The 14,959-nt window shown below is 48.6% G+C and overlaps 1 long non-coding RNA gene across 1 annotated transcript in view; it reads left to right on the top strand.

The window, feature by feature from the left end:
• LOC138437925 (uncharacterized) overlaps positions 1–14,959 on the top strand; it is an 18,961-nt gene extending 4,002 nt beyond the window's left edge. Inside the window, exons 3-4 of the long non-coding RNA XR_011256207.1 lie at positions 2,229–2,340; positions 13,385–14,959. This is a non-coding gene — a long non-coding RNA (uncharacterized lncRNA). The remainder of the gene's footprint in view (positions 1–2,228; positions 2,341–13,384) is intronic.

Below are 14,959 nucleotides of genomic sequence, written 5' to 3'. Positions count from 1 at the left end.
ACCAGAGATCAAATTGCCAACATCCACTGGATCATCGAAAAAGCAAGAGAGTTCCAGAAAAACATCTATTTCTGCTTTATTGACTATGCCAAAGCCTTTGACTGTGTGGATCACAATCAACTGTGGAAAATTCTGAAAGAGATGGGAACACCAGACCACCTGACCTGCTTCTTGAGAAACCTGTATGCAGGTCAGGAAGCAACAGTTAGAACTGGACATGGAACAACAGACTGGTTCCAAATAGGAAAAGGAGTACGTCAAGGCTGTATATTGTCACCCTGCTTATTTAACTTCTATGCAGAATACATCATGAGAAATGCTGGGCTGGATGAAGCACAAGCTGGAATCAAGATTGCCAGGAGAAATATTAATAACCTCAGATATGCAGATGACACCACCCTTATGGCAGAAAGTGAAGAGGAGCTAAAGAGCCTCTTGATGAAAGTGAAAGAGGAGAGTGAAAAAGTTGGCTTAAAGCTCAACATTCAGAAAACAAAGATCATGGCATCTGGTCCCATCACTTCATGGGAAATAGATGGGGAAACAGTGGAAACAGTGTCACACTTTATTTTTTTGGGCTCCAAAATCACTACAGATGGTGATTGCAGCCATGAAATGAAAAGAGGCTTACTCCTTGGAAGGAAAGTTATGACCAACCTAGATAGCATATTGAAAAGCAGAGACATTACTTTGCCAACAAAGGTCCGTCTAGTCAAGGCTATGGTTTTTCCAGTGGTCATGTATGGATGTAAGAGTTGGACTGTGAAGAAAGCTGAGTGTTGAAGACTTGATGCTTTTGAACTGTGGTGTTGGAGAAGACTCTTGAGAGTCCCTTGGACTGCAAGAAGATCCAACCAGTCCATTCTAAAAGAGATCAGTCCTGGGTGTTCTTTGGAAGGATTGATGCTGAAACTGAAACTCCAATACTCTGGCCACCTCATGCGAAGAGTTGACTCATTGGAAAAGACTCTGATGCTGGGAGGGATTCGGGGCAGGAGGAGAAGGGGATGACAGAGGATGAGATGTCTGGATGGCATCACCGACTCGATGGACGTGAGTTTGTGTAAACTCCAGGAGTTGGTGATGGACAGGGAGGCCTGGTGTGCTGCGATTCATGGGGTCGCAAAGAGTCGGACACGACTGAGTGACTGAAATGAACTGAACTGAACTGAGCAGGAAGGGGTGGGCACCCACAGAGCAGTTGCCCACCCATCCAATTATTCTTGCACAAATCGTTGCTTGGGGTCTCTGTCAATCCTAAAGAAAATCAACCCTGAATATTCATTGGAAGGACGAATGCTGAAACTGAAGCTCTAGTACTTTGACCACCTCACCGAAGAGCTGACTCACTGGAAAAGACCCTGATGCTGGGAAAGATTGAGGGCAGGAGGAGAAAGGGCAACAGAAGATGAGATGGTTGGATGGCATCACTGACTCAATGGACATGAGTCTGAGGAAGCTCCAGGAGATAGTGAAGGACAGGGAAGCCTGGTGTGCTGCAGTCCATGGGGTCGCAAAGAGTCAGACATACTGAGTGAATGAACAACAAGGTGCCCTGCACTGCCACACGAGTGGCCAATGACGAGATCAAGGCCTCATCTTCCCACCGGGGCAGATGTAAAAGGAAGTGATAAGAATTGGGGGGAAAATAATGCATGAGGGTGGAGAGAAAGGAGCTCCTTTTACACCTGGAATGTTGCTGGAGAGCCTGTCTGATAAGAGGACCTGAGTAGGACCTGCAGGAAGGGCATTCCAGGTGTTGGCCCTCAGGTGGGCCCTTAGTCTATCCTAGGAGCAGGCGGGGAGGAGGCCAGTGCCTGGGGGAATAGAGTGAGCAAGAGCTGAAGAAGAGGCAAGACAGGAGGTCCTTATCCTGGGCAGGGGAGAGGAGACCATCTGAGATACGAGCCGCCAGAGGATTTGGAGTAAAGTAGTGATGGGATCTGACATCCATTAGTTTGTCTGTGGTTTAAAAAAAAAATATTATACTTAGAATTAGCCAACTGGACTTAGTTTACATGACACAATTTGTTGGCACCACCCAAAGCATTATGAGGCCTGTCGAACCTATATGCCTTCTTCTCTCTGTCAGACCCCATCAGGGTGTTGGCCTGGCTAGGTGATGTCATAAAAGCATCCTCCCAGCCTGTCTGATACCTGTGTTGATGGCCTTGACCTCCATAAAGAACATGAGCGTGTTGCTGTCCTCTCTTTCACGGCGGATCCAGTGGCCTGGGGGATGTGGTGCTGGCATAGCGGTCAAGCTTGGTCCTCCTGGAGGTGTACTTCCGAGAATATTGAGACTCGCACTGGAGCCGTGGTGCCTCTGTCCTCTGGAAGGTGGGTGACGTGGATTTTCTTTTGTGTGTGTGTCTTTGGATGCATTTCAGCACCGCCTTGCTGACCTTCAAAGTCTGTTTTGACTTCAGCTCTGGGAGGGCAGGGGCTTTCTTCTTCACTTTTGGTGTCATCTTTGAGAAAGAGGTCCCTGAATTCTATTTTCACAGGATCTGTCTGACTGGAGACTAATGGAAGGCTGAAGGGCTAAAGCAGGGTGACTGATCAAGAGGCTGCTGCAAAGCCCCAGGGGAGAGAGGACAGGGGCTCGGACCAGGGGGCAGCAGTGTGGAGGGGTGTGGTCGGATCCAGGAAGTATTCGGAGGTAGGGCCACAGTTTGTTGATGGGGGAGTGAGACAGAGGGTCAACCATGGCTTTGGGGTCCTGCCTGAGTAATGCCTGTTGCTTCCCCTGCTCCAACCTATTCAAGAGCCTCTTCCAAGCTTCCCATGTTTCTAAAAGAAGGCAGTTTTCTGGGGTCTAGAGTATCCACTCAGGTAAAGGAAGATCTCCCATGACAGAGGGAGCCCCATCAATACTGGGGAGACCATGGACCCCTGGAACATCTAGGAAAGGGAGGGACCCAGATAGGGGCCTTGAGGAGGCTAAGATTTAGGAGTAATAATGTGTATGGCATCTGGGATCTTAGGCATCATTCCCTGAGGGCTAGATTGGTGCGGGGGAAACACCAAAATGGCAGCAGACCCTACATGTGCCTTTATGAAGCATCTGTTGTGTGCCAGACACGTGGCTAAGTACTTTACAAATGTTGTTTATGTCAAAAGTCCATGTTGGTCAGCATGATTGTCATGATGATGATAAGCAAAGCAGAGAAAGGTTCAGGCGTTTCCCTAAGACACCAAGCCAGGCAGCTGAGAGGCTCACTGCGGAACCCAGGTCTGTCTTACTCCAAAATGTGTACTCTTCCAACTCTTCGAGGCTGCCCTACTTTGCTCTTTAAGGAAATAATGTTGTGACCCACATAAGCCTAATTGGTGACTTTCCCAGCTGGAAGACCAAGGGAACTTTTATATCTCCCCTGACCCTCCTGTTCTAGAGAACATTAGTTTTAGGAGGGAAAGAGGAAGGCCCCTTGGGCATCTGCCCTTCAGATCAGCTCCCCCAGACTCTTCTTGCTCTTCAGAGCAAACTCCGGGAGACAGTGAAGGACAGGAAATCCAGGTGTGCTGCAGTCCTTGGGGCTCACAAAGAGTTCTATGTGCCTTAGAGACTGAATAGCAGCAAGACAGAAAGCCCAGCCCAGCCCACCAACCCTCCCCAGCCTACCCAGGGAGACTCAGGGTGTAGTGAAAGTGTAGATGCTCTTATTACCCGGGATGATGGAGACGTTGACTATAACCAGATCAATGAAGACTCCGTGATATAAGTGGCCGGGGATTTGGAAATCATTCTTTGAGAGCCAACTCCATCCTCATGGGATTTGCTATCTTCAGATGTCATCGATTCTATATTTACCAGACTAGAACCTGATATCCCTGGACAGGTGTTTCCCCCATTGTCCTGTGAAATCTTTGCTGCCCACATTGTGCCAGGTGGTGCTGAAATGGGCAAAGGGAATGGAAGCTTGTTCATTGAATACCTCTCTTTGGCAGGCACAAGGAGTAGGGGCCTGAGGGCAGAAGATGTGTGGGCTCAGAGCCCAGATCCCAGCTCCCCACTTTCCACTTGTGCACCTCAGGGAGTTCCAGGATGTGGGAGAGAGACAGGGAGAGTGAGTGCAGTGAGCAGCCCACAGTTGCTCGGGGAGTGGCAGCTGCTTCCCTTTACATCCTTCACCCCCATGGATTGACTGCAGCCTGTCAGGGCACTGCACTAGTGAACCCACTTTTTAAAAATTATTTTAAGCTTAATCCATGTTGTCATATCAGTTTATTCCATTTTACTGCTACCTGACCTGCCTCCTGAGAAATCTGTATGCAGGTCAGGGAGCAACAGTTAGAACTGGACATGGAACAATAGACTGGTTCCAAATAGGAAAAGGAGTGCGTCAAGGCTGTATATTGTCACCCTGCATATTTAACTTATATGCAGAGTACATCATGAGAAACGCTGGGCTGGAAGGAGCATAAGCTGGAATTAAGATTGCCAGGAGAAGTATCAATAACCTCAGATATGCAGATGATACCACCCTTATGGCAGAAAGTGAAGAGGAGCTAAAGAGCCTCTTGATGAAAGTGAAAGAGGAGAGTGAAAAAGTTGGCTTAAAGCTCAACATTCAGAAAACAAAGATCATGGCATCTGGTCCCATCACTTGGGAAATAGATGGGGAAACAGTGGAAACAGTGTAAGACTTTATTTTGGGGGGGCTCCAAAATCACTGCAGATGGTGATTGCAGCCATGAAATGAAAAGACACTTACTCCTTGGAAGGAAAGTTATGACCAACCTAGATAGCATATTGAAAAGCAGAGACATTACTTTGCCAACAAAGGTCAGTCTAGTCAAGGCTATGGTTCTTCCAGTAGTCATGTATGGATGTGAGAGTTGGACTGTGAAGAAAGCTGAGCACTGAAGAATTGATGCTTTTGAACTGTGGTGTTGGAGAAAACTCTTGAGAGTCCCTTGGACTGCAAGGAGATCCAACCAGTGCATTCTAAAGGAGATCAGTCCTGGGTGTTCTTTGGAAGGATTGATGCTGAAGCTGAAACTCCAATACTTTGGCCACCTCATGCGAAGAGTTGACTCATTGGAAAAGACTCTGATGCTGGGAGGGACTGGGGCAGGAGGAGAAGGGGATGACAGAGGATGAGATGGCTGGATGGACGTGAGTTTGAGTGAACTCCAGGGGTTGATGATGGACAGGGAGGCCTGGCGTGCTGAATTCATAGGGTCTCAAAGAGTCGGACACGACTGAGCAATTGAACTGAACTGAACTGAACTGCTAGATAATATTCCATCATATGTGTGTACAACAATTTTTAAATATCTGTTTATTTTACTGTCTTGGGTCTTAGTTGCATCGTATGGGATCTTTATTCACTTGGGATGATGTGACTCGAGTTGCCCTGCTGCATGTGGGATCTTAGTTCTCCAATCAGGGATGGAACCTGTGCCTCTTTTGTTGGAAGGCAGATTCTTAACCCCTGGATCACAAGGGAATTCTCTCAGTGTACCCATTTTACAGATGAGGCCCCATTCAGACTGACTATACCTTCCTTGACTACAGCTTCACAACTTAGCGGTTGAACAAGCACGTAGCTTCCACCTCCACAAGGGGCAAACTGGAAGTCCCCGTGCTGGGCTGGACCAAGACGTGTTCTTGCTTCACATCAAGCTTTGTAAGATACAGACAAATATAAAAGACAGCTTTCTAGTTCGGCTTAAATGTTTAGAAGATCTGGAAGCACTGGGCTCAGAGTTTGAGCTCCCCCTGCACGCCAATCCACGCTGCTCCCTGTCATCTTCTCCATGGATGTTCATTCATCTACATGACCCGTTGGGCTCCTGTATCCTGCCGAGTCTGTCAAAGCCTCACAAGGCTTTCTCATCCGAGATGGAAAGGAAAGGGATTCGGAGAGAAAGTATGATTGCCTTCCGGAGTCAGGATGGGTACCCTTTCTGACGTATCTTCCCAGCTGTAATCACAAAGCATCAAACCTTAAAATATAGAACGAGGAAACCAGAACAGCACAGCTGTGCTCAAAGCCAGGGTAAATACCTCCACAGCTCAGGAGGGGGACTGAAGCTGAAGTTCTTAGTACAGCCTGGGAGCCCAGGTGGACTCCCGGGGGGTGCTGGGACCTACAGGGCCCCCAACCCCGCCTCCCGGGAGTCCCAGAAGAAAATCCAGGCATGGTGGGGCAGCTAGAGTTGAAGAAGTGAGAGCCAAGATTATTCCAGTCAAGGGCAAAGTATCACAGGAAGCAGGTGGGTGTGGATGGAGAAGGAAAAACCCACTCCAGTATTCTTGCCAGAGAATTCCGTGGACAGGGGAGCCTGGTGGTCTGCTGTCCATGGGGTCGCACAGAGTCAGACACGACTGAAGCAATTTAGCATGCATGCATGCATTGGAGAAGGAAATGGCAACCCACTCCAGTATTCTTGCCTGGAGAATCCCAGGGACAGAGGAGCCTGGTGGGCTGCCATCTATGGGGTCGCAGAGAGTCAGATATGACTGAAGCGACTTAGCAGCAGCAGCAGTGGGTGTGGAGGGCTGAGGGTCGCTGGGCTGAGGGTTAGACCTGAGAGTTTATTCAGCTTAACTTTCCACCTGCACTGACCCCCCTCTTCCACTGTACAGCCACTCAGAGACAGAAAAGACTGGCCAAACTGTACTTTTTAAAAATCTTATGTCTGTGGTGAGTTCATTTTGTTACAAGGAACGAGAGAGGGATTGTCATTAATCTTTTTTTGAAACGACTGTCTGATATTTATAAAACAATCCTTCTTTCCCCCAATGCCAGTTTATCATATATCAAATTCCTGTGCGTATTTGAGGACCCCGTTTCCGAGTCTTCAGAACAGAGTGGCAACTTCACATTAGCCTCCTTCCAGGTCAGGGTACTGCCTTCCAACATCTACTACTGTTATTACAAGTTAGAGGCCAGGGAGACCAGTCATCCAAGGAAGGGTGAGTTACTATGTGCCCAGGTCAATATAATTCATCAAGGATTTAGTGAGTGTGCCCAGGCCCGGGGCAGACCACTGGAGACCCAAAAGTGAGGCCCAGCCCCTCCGCATAAACAAGAGAGACGCTCCAGAGGTATGTCCTCTGTTCATGCTTCTCTCGGAGCTCCCGCACCTCCAGCAGGAGCTTTGGAAACTTCACTTCCTCTACCCCGCTGTGCCTTCAACACTCTGACATGTCCCCAGCATCGCCTTCATCATGGTGTGTTACTTCCTGAGATTGGTTTTCTTTTATCATTTTCCGAAATTCTAATTTTTATATATTTGCTTTTCCATTCTGTGGCCTGTATTTGTATCATCTGGCTCATATCCTGGGTTGGTGTCCGGCGAGAAGGAAGAGGAAGGAAAGAAGGGAGCAAGCAAGGCGGGTTCTGGCTCTCCCACTAGGGGGCAGCGCTGCGCCACGAAAAGGCTGGTAGAGCCCTCCCTGGTCATTAATCCGGCTGGAAGCGGTTCCCAGCCTTTCAGCAATTCTACCCTTAACCTCCCGAAATCCTAGGCTCCCCACCTCCAATCTCATAGACTGGAATGTGGGAAGAAACCCTTCCCAAATACTGTTCAGATTGCGGAGAGATCATATAGCCAAAAGGCCTGATGTGGACACAGCAGAGGCTTGGGGCCCAGGTGGCCTTTCTTCTGGGTCAGAGGCTCTAGGGTGAGTGCTTCAGGAGTTGCAGCTCGAGGGCTCATAGTTGTGGCACCCGGGCTTCGTTCCTCCCAGGCATGTGGGATCCTCATGGACCTGGAATTGAACTGGTGTCCCTTGCATTGCAAGGCAGATTCTTAACCACAGGACCACCAGGGAAGCCCCAACATGTCTTTAACAAAAGGGCACACATAGTTGAGAAATCCTGGCTGTGGGGTTTTTTGTTTTTTCCTTTTTAATTTGGCTGTACCAGGTCTTAGCTGCAGCATGTAGGATATAGTTCCCTGAGCAGGGATCGAACCCCAGACGCCTAGATTGGGTGTGCAGAGTCTCAGCCAATGGACCATTAGGGAAGTCCCTGGTTGTGTTTTAGCAGAGGCTCCATATAGCAGCCAGTGCTATAAGCTATATGCTCCACACACACCCCTGTATTTTTTTCTAGTAGTGGATGGAGAAGTTCTTTTTTATTAAGGAAAATAACTTTTTTTTTGGCTGCAACGTGAAGTTTGCAGGATCTTAGTTCTCTGACCAGGAATTGAACCCAGGCCCTTGGCAGTGAAAGCATGGAGTCCTAACCACTGGACTGCCAGGGAATTCCCAAGAACTTTTTTGGTTAATATTTGTTTATTTGACCGCACCAGGTCTTAGTGGTGGCATGCAGAATCTTCGATCTTCATTTCGGCATGTGTGATCTTTAGTTGTGGTGTGTGGACTCTCAGTTGGGGCATATGGAATCTAGCTGTGGCACGTGGTTCTTTGACCAGGGATCAAACCTGGACCTCCTGCATTGAGAGTGTGGAGTCTTAGCCACTGGACCATTAGGGAAGTATCCCCAAGAACTTCTTTCTAGGAGCTTCTGGCAATTTATTCTGTATCATGACCAACCTGGATAACATATTAAAAAGCAGAGACATTACTTTGCCAACAAAGGTCCGTCTAGTCAAGGCTATGATTCTTCCAGTAGTCATGTATGGATGTGAGAGTTGGACTGTGAAGAAAGCTGAGCACTGAAGAATTGATGCTTTTGAACTGTGGTGTTGGAAAAGACTCTTGAGAGTCCCTTGGACTGCAAAGAGATCCAACCAGTCCATCCTAAAGGAGATCAGTCCTGGGTATTCTTTGGAAGGACTGATGCTGAAGCTGAAACTCCAATACTTTGGCCACCTCGTGCGAAGAGTTGACTCATTGGAAAAGACTCTGATGCTGGGAGAGATTGGGGGCAGGAGAAGGGGACGATCCAGGATGAGATGGCTGGATGGCATCACCGACTCAATGGACGTGAGTTTGAGTGAACTCCAGGAGTTGGTGATGGACAGGGAGGCCTGGCATGCTGCAATTCATGGGTCACAAAGAGTTGGACACAACTGAGGGACTGAACTGAACTAAAGCCTAAATTGGGCCACTTTTCCATCCCTGAAGCTATTGCCCTGACCAGGCCATGTATGTACGCATTGGCTTAGCCATGCAGGGCCACCTCGGAAGCTGGGTGTACCCACTAGGGGATGCTGAGAAGAGCCGGTGCAGATGTCCACAGCAGGTAGCACTGACTACTGGGTGCCCAGCTCTGTGCCCACTGCTTCACGGGTCTCATTTAATACCCACATCCAGCCAATGCTTTGAGGTTGGAGTTGTCATCCCCACTTTACAAATGCTGAGCTGAACACATCTAGGGTCATGTGATTAGCAACTTGGAATCTGGAATTTGGACCCTGGGTGGTTGGACCATAACCCTGGTATACAGTAGGTGATGATCAGTAATGGTAGCCACTATTAGGGAATTTTCGAGGATGACTCTCAGATTTCCAGCTGTTGTGATTGGGAAGATGAGGCATCATCAACAGGATGGAACGTATGGGGGAAAAGCCTTTGGGGAAGCTGAGTTCCATTTGGCTCTTCGGTGTTTGAGGCGACCGTGACACTCAGTCCCTGTGGGAGCCATGAGTAGGGTGCTCAGGAGAGAGGACTCCCTGGAGAGATCTGTCTGACTCCACCTTTATTTTTAGATTAATTCATTATTTCTGGCTGCGCTGGGTCTTGTGCACGGGCCCTCTTTAGCTGCAGGGTGGCGGCTGCTCCTCGTTGCAGTGCCCAGGCTCCTCACCACGGTGGCTTCTCTTGATGCGGGGCATGGGCTTCAGTAGTTGCCATACTGGGGCTCAGTAGTTGTGGCACACGAGCTTAGTTGCCCTGCTGCAAGTGAAATCTTCTCGGACCAGGGATCAAACCCATATCCCCTGCATTGGCAGGTGGATCCTTATCCACTGTATCCACCAGGAAAATCCCTCAATCCCACCTTGATAAGAATCATGAACTGTAAGCAGAGTTGTGGGCCCAGGACCAAGCCCCAGAGAAACCCCTTATTGAAGGGCTGAATCATGATGATGTGATTACTAATCCAGAGCCAGACATCTTGGAATGTGAAGTCAAGTGGGCCTTAGAAAGCATCACTACGAACAAAGCTAGTGGAGGTGATGGAATTCCAGTTGAGCTATTTCAAATCCTGAAAGATGATGCTGTGAAAGTGCTGCACTCAATATGCCAGCAAGTTTGGAAAACTCAGCAGTGGCCACAGGACTGGAAAAGGTCAGTTTTCATTCCAATTCCAAAGAAAGGCAATGCAAAAGAATGCTCAAACTACTGTACAATTGCACTCATCTCACATGCTAGTAAAGTAATGCTCAAAATTCTCCAAGCCAGACTTCAGCAATACGTGAACCGTGAACTCCCTGATGTTCAAGCTGGTTTTAGAAAAGGCAGAGGAACCAGAGATCAAATTGCCAACATCCACTGGATCATGGAAAAAGCAAGAGAGTTCCAGAAAAACATCTATTTCTGCTTTATTGACTATGCCAAAGCCTTTGACTGTGTGGATCACAATAAACTGTGGAAAATTCTGAAAGAGATGGGAATACCAGACCACCTGACCTGCCTCTTGAGAAATCTGTATGCAGGTCAGGAAGCAACAGTTAGAACTGGACATGGAACAACAGACTGGTTCCAAATAGGAAAAGGAGTACGTCAAGGCTGTATATTGTCACCCTGCTTATTTAACTTATATGCAGAGTACATCATGAGAAACGCTGGACTGGAAGAAGCGCAAGCTGGAATCAAGATTGCCGGGAGAAATATCAATAACCTCAGATATGCAGATGACACCACCCTTATGGCAGAAAGTGAAGAGGAACTAAAAAGCCTCTTGATGAAAGTGAAAGAGGAGAGTGAAAAAGTTGGCTTAAAGCTCAACATTCAGAAAATGAAGATCATGGCATCTGGTCCCATCACTTCATGGGAAATAGATGGGGAAACAGTAGAAACAGTGTCAGACTTTATTTTTCTGGGCTCCAAAATCACTGCAGATGGTGACTGCAGCCATGAAATTAAAAGACACTTACTCCTTGGAAGAAAAGTTATGACCAACGTAGATAGTATATTCAAAAGCAGAGACATTACTTTACCGACTAAGGTCCGTCTAGTCAAGGCTATGGTTTTTCCAATGGTCATGTATGGATGTGCAAGTTGGACTGTGAAGGCTGAGCGCCGAAGAATTGATGCTTTTGAACTGTGGTGTTGGAGAAGACTCTTGAGAGTCCCTTGGACTGCAAGGAGATCCAACCAGTCCATTCTGAAGGAGATCAACCCTGGGATTTCTTTGGAAGGAACGATGCTAAAGCTGAAGCTCCAGTACTTTGGATACCTCATGCGAAGAGTTGACTCATTGGAAAAGACTCTGATGTTGGGAGAGATTGGGGGCAGGAGGAGAAGGGGACGACCCAGGATGAGATGGCTGGATGGCATCACAGACTTGATGGACGTGAGTCTGAGTGAACTCCGGGAGATGGTGATGGACAGGGAGGCCTGCCGTGCTGCGATTCATGGGGTCGCAAAGAGTCAGACACGACTGAGCGACTGAACTGAACTGAACTGATGGGGTAAATTGTTAGTCACTCAGTCGTGTCTGATTCTTTGAGACCCCATGCACTGTAACTCGCCAGGCTCCTCCGTCCATGGGATTCTCCAGGCAAGAATACTGGAGTGGATTGCCATTCCCTTCTCCAGGGGATCTTCCCAACCCAGGGACTGAACCTTGGTCTCCTGCATTGCAGGCAGATTCTTTACCATCTGAGCCACCAGGAAAGCCCTATGGGGTAAAAGGGGCCCAGGAAGGCAACCAAGAAGGAATGACAAGGAGGAGGAAGAGAAATGCCCAGAGGCTAAGGGGAGGAGTGTTGAGAAGAGACGCATGGTGCATGTGTCAAGCGCACCACGTGAGGAAATGCAGGGAGGAGACATGGTCATCATGCTGGCTCGCACCTGCAAAGCTCTCTCAGCGCTCCAGGCTCAGTCCCAAACTCTGGGCATCCTCACACCCACTCCAGAAGCCTGCTCTATGAAGATCCTCAGCTCACAGATGATCTAGGAGAGCAGGTTGACCAAGGGTTGGTGAAAGGCTTGATGGAGGCAGCTGAGAGTGTACCAGTGGTGACATCTTTGCCCCCAGTTTGGGGGAGCATCTCCCCTCCTTTTCAGTCAATGTAGAGTGGGCTCTGGTTGATCTAAGCCAATCAGTATATGCCAACCCGTCTCCATTCTCAGTGGTCAAGGCACGATCACATGACCTCATCCAAGTCAGTGAGATCCAGACCCAGGACTTTTAGGAGCTCTATTTCTTCTGTGCTGAGTACACAAGATGAGATCGTGTGAGCCCTGGAGCTGCTACAGCCATCTTACAGGCATGAGGGGTAAAACCGTCTGAGAATGAGGGCAATACTGGTTAGGATGTGGAGCTGGGCTGAGCCACAGAGACAGCTGGATGGCCATGTGACATTGAACTCTGCCTCAAGCTGCAGCTGAAGGCTTTACCATTACTGACATTTATTGCCAGCAAACCAATAAACTCTTCCTCTGCTTTTCTAGTTTGCGTTGGATTTTCTATCCTTCATTGAAAGCAAACTCTATCAGTTATGTAGGGCCACAATTAGGCTGAGTAACAAACACCCCCATAGCTTAGTGGCTAAAGCAGTTCAGCTCATGAGACTGGATTGATGGGTTGGACTTGACTGGGAAGTCCTCTGGCCTTGACCAGTGGGGTGATGGAGACAGCCAGGCCACATGTAGAGGCCCCAGTGATACGATTATGTCACTGTTGACGTTTTGTCTCTGGAAGCTTTCAGGAGTCTAGGATAGGTGCTTCACAGATGGTCTGTGCTACTGATGGAGGGCTGAGCTTTTCTTACAAATACTGCAGGAAGGGGTTGGAGGCTATGGAAGGGTAGATTAGGGGCCAGATTGTTTTTTTCCCGTAATTTGGGTTTGTGTGATGCTTCCTTGGGATCATGGTCAGGCGATGGTTTTTTTCCGCAGCAGACCTCATGGGGGCAATGGGTCCTTCTCAGAGCCTCTTTTCAGTGGGTCTGTGAGGCTGAGGGAGTCCTGTCTGTGTGACTGTTGATGGGCTGGTAGGCTCATTCTTTTGTATGCCATCCCTTCCTTTGTCAAAACAATGCAGGTCAGGTCTGAGCAGGTGGATGTGTCTCTATAGCAGCTGCCCACCCACTGCAGATCAGAAAAACTGTTCAGCTGAGCCCAGCCTGGATTGTAGAACTGGGAGCAAATAGATTGTTGTTTTATCTACTATATTTCAGGGTGATTTGTGTTGCAGCAATAAATAGCAACAGCATTAAAAAAAAAGACTATTAGAAGATTTGGGGGGCTTTCCTGGTGGCTCAATGGTAAAGAATCTCCCTGCCAATGCAGGAGACACAGCTCCAATCCCTGGTCCTGGAAGATCCCACATGCCATGGGACAGCTAAACCTGTGGACCTCAACTCCTGAGCCTCTGTGTAGAGGCCAGGAGCTGCAAGTACTGAGCCCACCTGCCGCATCTACTGAAGCCTGAATGCCCTAGCGCCTGTGTTCTGCAATGAGAGAAGCCGCTGAAACGAGAAGCCCTTGCCCTGCAACTAGAGAGTAGCCCCCACTCGCCACAACTAGAGAAAAGCCTGTGCAGCAACGGAGACCCAGCAAAACCAACAAATAAATAATTTTTAAAAACTGTATTAATTTGAAAGAGTTAGTTTCCTATTACAACTGCTGCTCTGCTAAGTCGCTTCAGTCGTGTCTGACTCTGTGCGACCCCACAGACGGCAGCCCACCAGGCTCCCCCGTCCCTGGGATTCTCCAGGCAAGAACATTGGAGTGGGTTGCCATTTCCTTCTCCAATGCATGAAAGTGAAAAGTGAAAGTGAAGTCGTGTCTGACTCTTTGCGACTGACTCATGGACTGAAGCCTACCAGGCTCCTCCGTCCATGGGATTTTCCAGGCAAGAGTACTGGAGTGGGTTGCCATTGCCTTCTCCTATTACAACTGAGTCACTGGGAATTCACCGGAACAGCAGGTGAAGAGTGAAGGATGCTGGCCCTGGACAAGGCCTCTCACTCCTTAGAGCTTTAACCAGATATCTGTTTTAACCCCAAACATGTGTGAGTGTTTCATGATTTGGGGCACATGGGTGGAGACTTCCAATGGGCTCCAGGATGATGGGCCTTTGGGATTTGGGGGTTTTATCTGCACACAGGCAAATCCCCCACTCGCAAAGCAAACTGGGAGGATTTTAACAACGGGTCTTGACTGCAGTGATCACGTTTGCTCTTGTCTCTTCCAACCTAATGGAGCTTACCAGGTTGCCAAGCTTTTCTCTTTATTTCATTTTATCCTCTGCATGCAGTAAGGCTTTCTACGGGCTATTCTGATAGAGAGGAGACTGAGTCTGGAAGAAAATATATGTCCCCCCTTCAAGGTCAGGAAGCCCATCAATGCCCGCACACCTACTGGATGGCCAGTGGAGGGGATGTGTTTTACTTGATGCTTACGGACAAACAGCGACACTGGTCCCTGCACGATGCCACTTTCTGGGTTCTGGGGACTCTGTGCCAGCCTCACCTCCCTGTCCCGAGGTCATGCATCCCTGTGTTCTCCACTGACTGTGGTCCCTCTGAGAACAGGAACTGCCCTCTCTCTCGGCGACCCACGACCCAGCACTGTGCCTGGCTATCAGAAGCCTGGATGATGTCTGAATGATGGCACTGGCCTCACCCCCATCCTCTCCACCTCTCCCCCCACCCTCCTCCTCCTCCCCGAATGGACTCAGAGATGAAGTTTGGCGGTTAAGATCTCAGTTTCTGGAGTTAAGCAAACTGCCCTTCCCTGCCTTATTGAATGTATCCAAGCCTCACTTTCCACATCTAAAACATGGGAATGATAAGGGAGGAAACTCTCTTAGCCCAGAGTTTGGCACAAAATAGGCATTTCATTAAAAATGTTTGTGAAGGA

This window comes from Ovis canadensis, chromosome 3 (assembly GCF_042477335.2).
Source record: "Ovis canadensis isolate MfBH-ARS-UI-01 breed Bighorn chromosome 3, ARS-UI_OviCan_v2, whole genome shotgun sequence".
Taxonomy (NCBI): Eukaryota; Metazoa; Chordata; class Mammalia; order Artiodactyla; family Bovidae; genus Ovis; species Ovis canadensis.
This window is presented reverse-complemented; position numbering and strand designations above follow the sequence as displayed.